The sequence below is a fragment of the Podarcis bocagei genome (assembly GCF_964188305.1).
Source record: "Podarcis bocagei genome assembly, chromosome: 4".
In the NCBI taxonomy this organism is placed as follows: domain Eukaryota; kingdom Metazoa; phylum Chordata; class Lepidosauria; order Squamata; family Lacertidae; genus Podarcis; species Podarcis bocagei.
Genome location: NC_138128.1, coordinates 78797320 through 78808391, shown reverse-complemented (window position 1 = coordinate 78808391; position 11072 = coordinate 78797320). Strand labels below are relative to the sequence as shown.

The window sequence follows — 11072 nt, the reverse complement described above, 5'->3', positions numbered from 1 at the left end:
CGCTCTGGCACTCTTCACAGTCCTCCATGCACCAGTAGCAGTTTAGTCATGCTGGCCACATGACCCGGAACGCTGTCTGTGGACAAACGCCAGCTCCCTCGATCAGAAGCGAGATGAGTGCTGCACCCAATAGTTGCCTTTGACAGGACTTAACCTTCCAAGGGGCCTTTACCTTTTTACCTTTTCCTGTGCCTTCCTTTCAGCAATGCTGACTCCCAGTGCGGACTCCCTGTCACAAAGCTTCCCTAGCTGCTCACTGCCTGTGATGCCATCACTGCTCTCCACACAGCTCAGTCTGTGATGTCACTGCTGCTCAGCCTCTGTGACATCAGCACTGCTCAAGCAATTTGCTGCCTGAGGCTTTATCAGTAAGGCAATACTTCAGTGTACACACACACACACACACACACACACACACACACACACACCCCTCTTCCTAGTAAACTGCAACTTCCTTAACAAGGACTTGGACGAATTAGGAAGTCTTTTGTCACTGATGTTTGGGACCAAAGAAGGCCTTCAGTGTCTTCCTTGATCCAGTTTTCACAAGGATCTGAAAAAAGGCAACATGAATGTTCATCCATTCTGATAGCAAACCATTCACCTGTTCGCCAGAGTGGAATAACGGTTCCTTCCAGGTGAGTAGCTTGCCAGATCAAAAGCTTAAATTACTATGTAACAGATGAGTGCATGAAGACAAAGCAGGAGGTGAAGGGAGAGGAGGGCTGGTAAGTCCTTTGTGTGTCCGTATATTTCTTTTACATATATGGTCAGGGGAAAAGGCCCACCCCCTCAAAAAATGCAAAGCCAACTAATTGTGAAAATCTGGAGGTGAGTCCCATTGATATTTGGCCCATCCAGTGATAGAGAGCAGCAGGTTTTTGGTGGGTCTGGGATTGTAGCAAAGCGCAGAACGTTATCTATACAGAAGTGTAAAATTAAAATAATGGCTGGGGTTGGGAAGTGGCTTTGCCCCCTTGCTTTTCTAGAAACTCACCTTGAAAGAAGCACAAAACCTCAGACAGACCACTCTTTCACCATCACCATATTTGACTGCCCATTTTAGACATGGCTTAATAATGGCAACATTGTAGAGAGTAAAGGGAGAACCTGCAGGCTGATATGGAGACATTTCAGTGGTGCCCTATCTGCTGCAGAACTGGCTGCTTCGTGTCATCATGGTTGACAGTCCTGGACTCTTGGAAGATGCCACCTTCATTGTTACATGTGAGAAAAAGAGCAACTGACTGTTCTCAGAGGTAGTGGCACACATAGATACTTTTTGAATCTGGACTTAAAGGTCTTGTGTGCCCCCTCCCTCTTTAGATGGCAATGTCCATTACTTCACTTGCTCCCAGATTTGGTAAGCCAATTCTGCTGCTTTTTGGGATTTTCCCTCTCATTCTTCTTAGTGAGACCCTGGACTTCTGCCCCAAAGTCCTACCTTTATGGTACCACTGCACACTCTTGAGCTCTATGATTGAACCTAGGCCCTGTTCTGATGCTACAAAACTGTTACTTCTCTCCCCCCTTTTTTTCTAGACATAAATGCCGCTCCTGGCTTTTTCTAGGGATTCAGAATCTTGTGTTAGTGGCTTGTGGGGTTTCGTTTTGATCAACAGACAAACTTTGAACACCTGTGGGACATGGATGCCATGTCACAACCTGGCTTTCGAAAGACCAGACATGTTTCTTCTCATCTTTCAACACCTTATGTTCTGAGGCAATATATGTAGCTCTCCCCTCTCCCGTTACAAAGCTCTAAGAGGAGGGTTTGAGGGCTTAACCTTGGAGCTATCAGGCCTAGATACTTTTGTCGCAGTCTGAGAGGTATATGTGTAGTTTTTAAAAACAACACTGTATGAAAGATTAATATATTCTCCTCTTCCTCCTCCTCTTCCCGGGAATTCTCATCCTGAAAAGGACTTTCAGCAAAATACAAATACATTGTTAGGAAAATATAAATATAAATATAATATAAATACATCTAACATTTGGCATTTGGACCAAATAGTTCTCTATGCAAACATGGCTTCATGTCCGGATAAGTATGAAGAAAGGAATGGAGAGGGATCTGCTAAAAAATGGATTTACTGGTATTAAAAATGCACATTTTTTTCCTATTGGAAATTAGGCACTGACAGCATAGTAAAGTTTTACTACAGCATGTAGTATTATTATTATAAAGCAATTATTAGCATCTTGCACAGCTTGTTAGCAATATCCATAAATCACACCCAGATTTATTTGAATAAAGATGGACACACATGCCACAGACTGAAATTGATAATTTGAGGATTTTCTAAATCTCTTCCTGCTGTGTTTCATTTTCTTTCAATAGCCTTGAATAGTCTGGGTTATGTATCTTTTTATATATAAGGTACCATTTGATCAGAAAACAAGAGCTGGTCTATGTTTCTCTTTCATTGCGTGGACAGGCGGAGTCCCCAGATCCCAAGCGGTCCCCCCCGTCATGTGTAATAACGACTCAAGACAACGTGCTATGGGATTAAATTGGCCACAACTTTATTAAATTTCAAATGTGCGTAGACCTTGGCTCAGGCATTGGGCGTTCTCCCTCCCCAGTCCCCAGCCGGGGACCTAGGGAGCTTCAGGGTTATCCAGTGTGTGTGTGGGGGGGGATGGGCCAGCTCTGGAGAACATATGTTCAAGCAGAGATAGCCGCCCCCGTTATGCCGCCGCCGCAGGGGAGAGCAATGACGACCTTTCGGCGTACGGTCAAAGCCTCCCTTCATAAACCCCTTTAACGGGGAACCCTGGTATCGCCACCGCAAAGAGGAAGATGGACTAAAGGATTCCGCCCAAGACCTGATACCGCCAAAGTTGTGCCGTTTTGCTACGGGAAAGACGAAACCTGCCAATGCAGGGAAATTCCTTTCCGGCCCTTTAACAGCGACCTTATCGTAGCAGCGCCCGCATACCTGTGAAGAAAAGTTAACCTGCAAAACCTATGAAGAAAAGTTAACCTGCAAGGAAGACATTAACTGAGGGTGGGTAGGGTGGGAGAAGCTCTGGAGCCAAGTGAGGATTCCCAGGTAAGATCCTCCCTCTATTGTGTGGGCAGGTAATCCCTCCCCCTACCTGGCCTGGTCTCCTTGGCAACACTTCCCCCAGGTGGGATTGGACAACTGACTGAGGTAGGCGGGGACCTCCAGGTATCCCACCTGAGGGAAGGCAAAGCCAAGCCTATGCTGATGGGGCCGCTCCAGATCCAGGGCTGTGCGCGTCCACACAAAGGGCGCCCCCCCGTTTTAAGCGGGGAGCGGTCATTATACCTGATTGGTAATTCCACATCCAAATTACAAGATTCCACAAGTTTGGTAAATGGATTTTTTAAAAAAGAATTTCCACTTTTCAGAGATTCATACATATATATATATAAGCTGTTTTTGCTAGCAAAGCTCCCACACATTTCCATGTAGTTTCAGTTTGTGAAGCAACCCGAGGGCGCTAGTCTACAGGGGTGGAGTGAGGAAACGCTTCACAGTAAAGAGCTGCTTTCTTTTGCCAAGCTATAAAATAATCATTTACATCAAACTCAGGTCAGGTGCCACAGGTGGAGTTTTCACCCGGACTCAAGAACACCTCAGAAGCTCTTGCCCATTCCAACTACTCAAACTTCCCTTAAAAGCTACTCCAGGAAGAACAGGGTAAGCATGGGAGCAGCTTCTGCTACAGCACACAGAGCTTAAATGGGAAAGGGAAAATTGGAGATCCCTCATGCATGTACACATGAATGCTTTTGAGAATACACACTGGTGTTTTTTGTGTTGTTGTTTTTAAGGAAACCTGCTCAATCCTCCATTCAGGTAGCTCAAGAACTACAGGCAAGCCCCCCTTTTACGCAAGGGTTGGGTTCCAAGGCACCACACTTTGGTAAAAAGCCCCCACCCCACCCTTTTAGTGGCATTTCAGTGACATCTTTATGATGTTTCTGGGTCAATTCTGGGTTCAGTGTGATGCATGTATACATGGTTGTGCACATATTGAATGAGCAGAAATGGGAGGGCTGCCTGCATTCAGTTATTTCAAGAACTGTGCAGAATCATTTGTATGCCTCACTGTATGAAAGGATGTGTTGCTCTCTGCTCCCACTCTGTCCTTGGCTCTGTCTACCATTCTTTTATCTGGTCACCGGAGCAGTGATCTATTCCAGGCCTCAAACTCCAGACAAACTCTCTTCCTCCCTCCTTACAGGAAAGTGGGTCTGTCTCACACAATCAGCTTTCCCCGAGAGCCAGCCGAAACTCATCCAAATAAGCCCCTCCCCAAACCAAAACCAAAACATCATCAACAACCCTACAAGGACCAATCCTCTCCTTTTCCAAGCTCACACGGTCCCTCCAGCCTTCTTGTGCTGTCTCAGTAGCCGTTCAGGTTTTTTTCTCTGTGGTCATCTTTCAAACCCCTTCATCCCCTCACAACTCCTTCAGCCTCCCTCCCTCGCTGGCTGGCTGTTCAATTGCTCTGCCAACAGCTTGCTCACCCCAGGCTTCCCTCTCCCTGTTATATGTGCATGAAAGCAGGCAAGCAGGCAGGTGGCAGCACCGATGACACGTTAACGGTGAAAGACTCTCCTGGTCCTCTAGCTGGTCTGCTCAGTTGCTTGCTCCGACGGGCTACTCACTTGTTCTGTGGGCCGTCCTGCTTCTCTTGCTTTGTCGTCTGAACTCTGAGAGTGCATCTTTCTTCCGATTGAAGTGTAGAGTGTTTTAGGACCGGGACATTTGCAGGGAAACCAAAATGCTTGTTTACAAAGCTATTGTACTACCAACCTTACTGTATGAGTGTGAAACATGGACCACTTATAAACACAATCTCCAACTCCTTGAAAGATTCCATCAATGGTGTCTCCGAAAATTTTTACATATCACTTGGGAAGACAGGCGAACTAATACCAGTGTACTAGAAGAAGCAAAGATCACCAGTGTTGAAGCAATGATTCCCCAACATCAACTTCGTTGGACTGGACATGTTGTGTGGATATGGATGCCTGATTATCATCTTCTAAAGCAATTACTCTATTTCAAACTTAAAAATGGAAAGTGTAATGCTGGTGGTCAACAAAAGAGGTTTAAAGATTGTCTCAAGGCAAATCTTTTTTAAAAAAGAGTAGTATAAACACTAGCAATTGGGAAACACTTGCCCGCGAGTGCTCCAGTTGGGGAAAAGCCTTTACCAAATGTTTCATGGGGTTTGAAGACACTCAAACTCAGGAAGCAAGGGAGAAACGTGCTAAGAAGAAGGCACGGTTGGCAAATCCACACTGTGATCAACTCCTGCCCGGAAACCAATGTCCCCACTGTGGAAGGACGTGTAGATCCAGAATTGGCCTCCACAGTCACCTACAGACTCATTGTTAAAACCGTGTGTATGGAAGACAATCTTACTTGGCTACGAGTGATTGCCAAAGAAGAGAAGAAAAAGAAGGCATGCTGCAGTCCCATCTACTGGCAGCCATGCAAACTGCAGAGCGACACCTTTTTCTAATTACAAAATTGTACGTAGGAAGAAAAAAATTGCCTGAGGAAGACTCAGTGGATGGCAATAGGTGCTACAAGAACTCCACGCACATGGCAGTAGACGTCTGTGCCTCCCGCCAGTTATCTTTCACTGCAGGCCTCAAATGAGTAAGAATGGGTTTTTAATAGCTGTTGCCAAATCCGAAGCCCTTAGTGATCCCATGCCCTTGAATAATAACGAGATGTGATGGTAATTAGAAGAGCAATGGAGTAATTACCTCCATTCTTGCTAAAATATGGTTGGATGGGCTGAAATGAACCAAAGTGTATTAATAAAGAAGGAAGAGATACAGAATCCCATTCATCTCACTGTCAAGTAAATGCTCTGGAAAGGTTAGCTTTATGTAATTTGGATGTTTCCTCATGGGTGCATTAGTGTGTCTGTGCTTTTTCTTGAGGGGATTCTATACTTCAATCATAATGACAAGGTAGCGGGTGCTTATTTTACTGTAGTTGCGTATATATCCTCAGAAAAGAAATATCCTGAGGTTGTACATTTATGCCCCCTCCCACCTTCATTAAGGGAAAGCAAGGTTGTACTTTTCAAAGGTTTCTTATATTGTTAAAAAAAAAGTGGGTTCCTTGTTTTCTTGCAAATTACTTTGTGCTATGAAATCCAAGTGGGTGGCTGTTTCAAAAGCTATACTGTTGTGTACTGCAGTCTAGAGTTGGCATTGATAAAACTGGGAGCGACTGTGTTGGATGGAGGAGGCAAGATTTTCCACACACATGGAAATTATCTGTTACACATGGTTTTATAGGCCACCTGGAAATGCACTGCAAACCATCCACTGGTCCATAGACCATTGCTTGAGATTAACTGATTTATTTCATTTCCCTTTAGGGCAACTTTCTGAGACAGAGGATAAAATAGGAACATTTCCGTTCTGTGCATTTCACATCATGGTTTGCATTCCTTTGACATCTTGTTAACAATGAAACTGAAGGCAATTCCTGCTATTTAAGGCTAAAGCTGTCTAATTTGCTGTTTTTCTAGCATTATTATTATTTAGAATTGCCCTGCATACATATCAGACTCTCATCCTGCACCATCATATTGCTGCTGTTTCAAAATAGCCTTTAATTTCGGATGCGGGGTTATGATTTGCCACATCAGGTGTCAAAATCCACCAAGCAATTGTCGCCATTGCAGCCATGAAGGCAGAAGATATCAAAGGATGTTGTTAGATAGCCATGCAGGTAAATAGGGTGTTTCTAACAGAACTGGAACTCCATAGACCAACACCTACATCTTCAGCAGGGTGATGCACTATGGAATAGGTTTGGCAGCTTTGCTCATCACAGATGTCCATCCATTGAATTGTGATTTCCTTGCACTACCCCTTCTGAAAATACCACCCCCCCCTTTAACCAGGACTCCTCCAATAAGTTCCTCCCACCTTTTTTGACTCACCACTGGGTAACTGGAAGGTCTGTGGTTCAGCGGTAGAATATATACCATGCATGCAGAACATCTCAGGTTCATTCCTTGGTATCTCCAGGTAGAGATAGGAGACACGGCTGTCTGAAATTCTGGAGAGGTGCTACCAGTTAGTGTAGGGGCAATGCTGAATTAGAAGGACCCATGTTCCTGCTCAGGACAAGACAGCTTCTTCTATGTTCCTGTAGTCTCAGATGACAGACAGGCAATGTTTCCCTTTGCTTTGCCGAACCTTTCCCCATTTTGTTCCTTGTTGTGGGAGTGGCTGCCAAGTTCCAATGCTTCTGTTGGCTTCTGTTCCTTCCCCATCAACTGCACCTGGTATTTATTCAGGTGTGGGGGAGCCCAAAATGCACCAAATGGCCAGCCACCAAAAACATGTCCCGGCTGTGTTTACTTCTGGCCGAGCCAGTTGAAAAGCGGCGTGGCAGTAGACACGGGCTGCCTCTGCCCCTTCACAGCTGCATTTCACGCCCTTGTGAATTGGTATGTGAGTGAGTTTCCATCTGACTTCTCAGCTTGGTCCAACATCTAAAAAAGGACTGCATTAGAAAAAAGAACTCGCACTTGCATTTTAAGTGCGCTGTGTAATGAAGGAATGCATTGATTTGGAGAAATGCTTCATCTCAAGTCAAGTTTAAGACATGTATGCATGGATTTAAAAATAAATGCTAAACCCTTTCTTGCCTCCAAGAGTAGGTCCCTATAGGTGGAAGCAGTTTCTAAAAGAAAGATGGAACAGATGTTAGGGTCTCATCCACACTTTTGCTTGACCTGTATTTTGAATGTATTGAGCACTGATTAATTCCCTTGGGTCTGAGAGCTCTTCTCATTCTGTGGCTGGGCTTGTAAAAACTTGATCTTACTGCTGAATCAGATCTTATCAGGTGCGTGGAAAAGCTGGAGAGAGATTTTGCGTAACTGAGCTTCAAATCATGGATTTTTGCAAGGCACAGCCATGGAACAACAAGGAAAGCTCTCAGACTTGGAGGAATCAATCAGTGCACAATACGATCAAAATATAGGTCAAGCAAAAGTACGGATGAGCCCAATGTTTTGGAGGAGAGTTTGATGAATAGCTTTCAGTTTGATTCTCACTAGGGTTGCTGACTCTTGGAACCTAGGGATGAAGCAAAGAGTAGCAGTGTGGAGAAAGTCTTGAAAACCTCAATATCTGGCAGATGAGAGGAGGCACCGGAGATTAGGGTGACCAGTCCTGTGCAGAGCTTGTCTGAGGCGCAGGGTAGGAGTCTTGTTGGAATAATTTTTGGGGCATGACAGTGTAGGTTTGGCAGGCCCCAAATGGAGCCCACCAGCTAGCCTAGACCCCTAAAGGTTTTGAGTAATTCATAGGGAAATTGGCATTGGAGCTCAGTTTTGCTCCTCCAATGAATTTTTCATGCATCCTTGCATGTAGTTAGCGATATTAATTATTGGCCTTTCAATGTGCTCTTGTATTGTTCTTATTTTAAAGCACTTGACTCATCTTTCCCGAGCAGGCAGACTCTGACGAGGGTGATGGCAGGAAATTGCATTTTGCTCAGTAAGCTTCCTTTATTGTTTTCTCCCTTTCCCTTTGTTTTCCAAATCCATTTCTCATTTGTGCACCCTCTCTGTATATCACTCTGCTGCGTTCTTGGGCGGCACATCAACAGGAAGCCCAGGGACGTGATAGCGATCTGTGGCACGTGTCTGACAGGCAGCCCATTGTTTGCTAAGATACAGGGGGCTGCCTTATTATGAGAGTCATCATGCAGAATCAGGTAGTAAACCAGGGTGCAAGACTTCTGGGATGTACTGGCTCAGAATGCAGTGGGGGAGTTACAACTGGCAGATGCTCACAATTATCCCACATGTAGTAAAAGAAGCATGACAGTGAGAACAGGTTAGCAATGGCATCCATCCAAATTTGCTTTCAGAAAGCTAACATGGTGGTTAGATTAGCTCTTCATTGAACATTCATTCAGATTTCCTTACAGGGCGGTAATATGACAATGGGCATTCACCCTGATTCATTTGCAGGGTGTTTACATATCCCCATTACTCATTCATTTATCCTAGTGTTTCCCAAATTTGGGTCTCCACCTGTTTTTGGACTACAACTCCCATAATCCCTAGCTAGCAGGACCAGTGGTCAGGGATGATGGGAGTTGTAGTCCAAAAACAGCTGCAGACCCAAGTTTGGGAAACATTGCTCTATCCCATACTTTTCAATGCATTTCCCTATCACATTCATAACCACAAAACCTTTTTATTCCAAGTGAATTTACTATGCTAGGAAACCTTTGCCACTCCAGATTTTGATAAACTACAGCTCCCATCAGCCCTGGCAAGCATGCTCAAGGGCCAGGGATGACAGGAGTCACCGTTCAGCAACATCTGGTGGTCCCAAGAGTGGCAGAGCACTTTACTCACCGTCATGAAAACAAAATTTCTAGAATGTGTTTGAGACCCACTCATAAAACAGCAACTCTGTAGGCACCTCTAGCCTTCTTCCAGTTGTGTGAGTTTACTACATGCAGGGAGCTTTTCAAATCGGGGGAACATAGCAAAACTTGCTCACCTGTGTATGATGGATGATAACCCACCACCTCGTTCTGTGTGATACGTGAAATAGCTCTGAAACAGACTGCTGGTCACCTAGCCCAGGAATATATATTCTCCACTGTCTGCTGGGAGCTTTCCAAGCAGAGTTCCTGCCACTTTTGATCCTACAACCCCTCCCCTGGTTATTCAGAGCATACAGCCTGGATGAACTTTTGTTCCCCTGTGCTCTCAAATATTCCATGGCCAGAGCTTTTGAAAAATCTCATGGATAGCATCGTTGCTATTTTTTAAGTCAGTGTATTGTATTGAATTCAGAGCTAATGCTGTATTACTGACCCAGTAACTCAGGGGACGACTGCAGCGCCACCTGGCCTTTCTCCATGTTCGGTGCGACACTGACATCTTCCGGCCCTTAACCCTGCCAATCTTGGAAGCAGGGCCAATGGGTTTTCTTTTTTCTTTCTTCTTTAGAGCAAAGATGAAGCATAATTAGCTTGGTGAGAGCTGTATCGATCTTCCTCTCATCTCAGTTCCTCATATTCTGCCAGAAGCATGCTCCAGTGCTTTGTGTGACCCATTTTGCTAACAAACGCCTCTTGTTTTTAATTGCAGGCTCTTTGCTATGATCAAGACAACTGAAGCAGCTATTAGGAGCTTGTCACAACAATCCAACAGGGCAGTCTCTGATACAATTCTGTGCGAAGTGACTAGCTATTAGGAAGAAAGCAAAATGCCCAAGATACCCACCATCTAAGCAAGCTGTGGTTTTAATTTCCTACGGCTGTTGTCCAGCTGGGAAGTATAAATGACTCGCGCGTGCCCCGCCCCCCTGGGAAATCTCTCATAGTTGATTTAACTGAGGTAAAGCTGATTGCAAATGCATTAAGTGAAATCCAGTGCTCTATTGAATTCAGTGGGTCACTTCTGAGTTTGGCTTAGTTGGATATCAGGCTGAATTATGATATCATAAACAGGTTTAATAATAATAATAATAATAATAATAATAATAATAATAATAATAATAATAATAATTTATTATTTATACCCCACCCATCTGGCTGGGTTTCCCTAGCCACTCTGGGCGGCTTCCAATAAAACACTAAAATACAATAACCTATTAAACATTAAAAGCTCCCCTAAATAGGGCTGCCTTCAGATGTCTTCTAAAAGTTTTGTAGTTATTTTTCTCTTTGACATCTGGTGGGAGGGCATTCCACAGGGCAGGTGCCACTACTGAGAAGGCCCTCTGCCTGGTTCCCTGTAACTTGGCTTCTCGCAGCCAAGGAACCGCCAGAAGGCCCTCGGCGCTGGACCTCAGGGTCTGGGCAGAACGATGGGGGTGGAGACACTCCTTCATGTATACTGTACTGGACTGAGGCCGTTTAGGGCTTTAAAGGTCAGCACCAACACTTTGAATTGTGCTTGGAAACGTACTGGGAGCCAGTGTAGTTCTTTCAAGACCGGTGTTATATGGTCTCGGTGGCCGCTCCCAGTCACCAGTCTGTTGTGTTGTGAACTTTCATGGGCAAGTAAAGTAACAT

General features: G+C 44.7%; 1 long non-coding RNA gene across 3 annotated transcripts; it reads left to right on the top strand.

Moving 5' to 3' along the window:
• Positions 1–398: 398 nt before the first annotated feature.
• On the top strand, positions 399–10413 carry LOC308585340. 3 transcript variants are annotated; one of them, XR_014007298.1, is made up of 3 exons: positions 399–638; positions 3569–3671; positions 10144–10413. It is a non-coding gene; the product is annotated as an uncharacterized lncRNA (long non-coding RNA). The 3 variants fall into 3 exon arrangements; XR_014007300.1 differs by lacking the exon at positions 10144–10413 and adding an exon at positions 6388–6408; XR_014007299.1 differs by lacking the exons at positions 399–638; positions 3569–3671 and adding exons at positions 6634–6743; positions 8086–8227.
• The last annotated feature ends 659 nt before the right edge of the window (positions 10414–11072 follow it).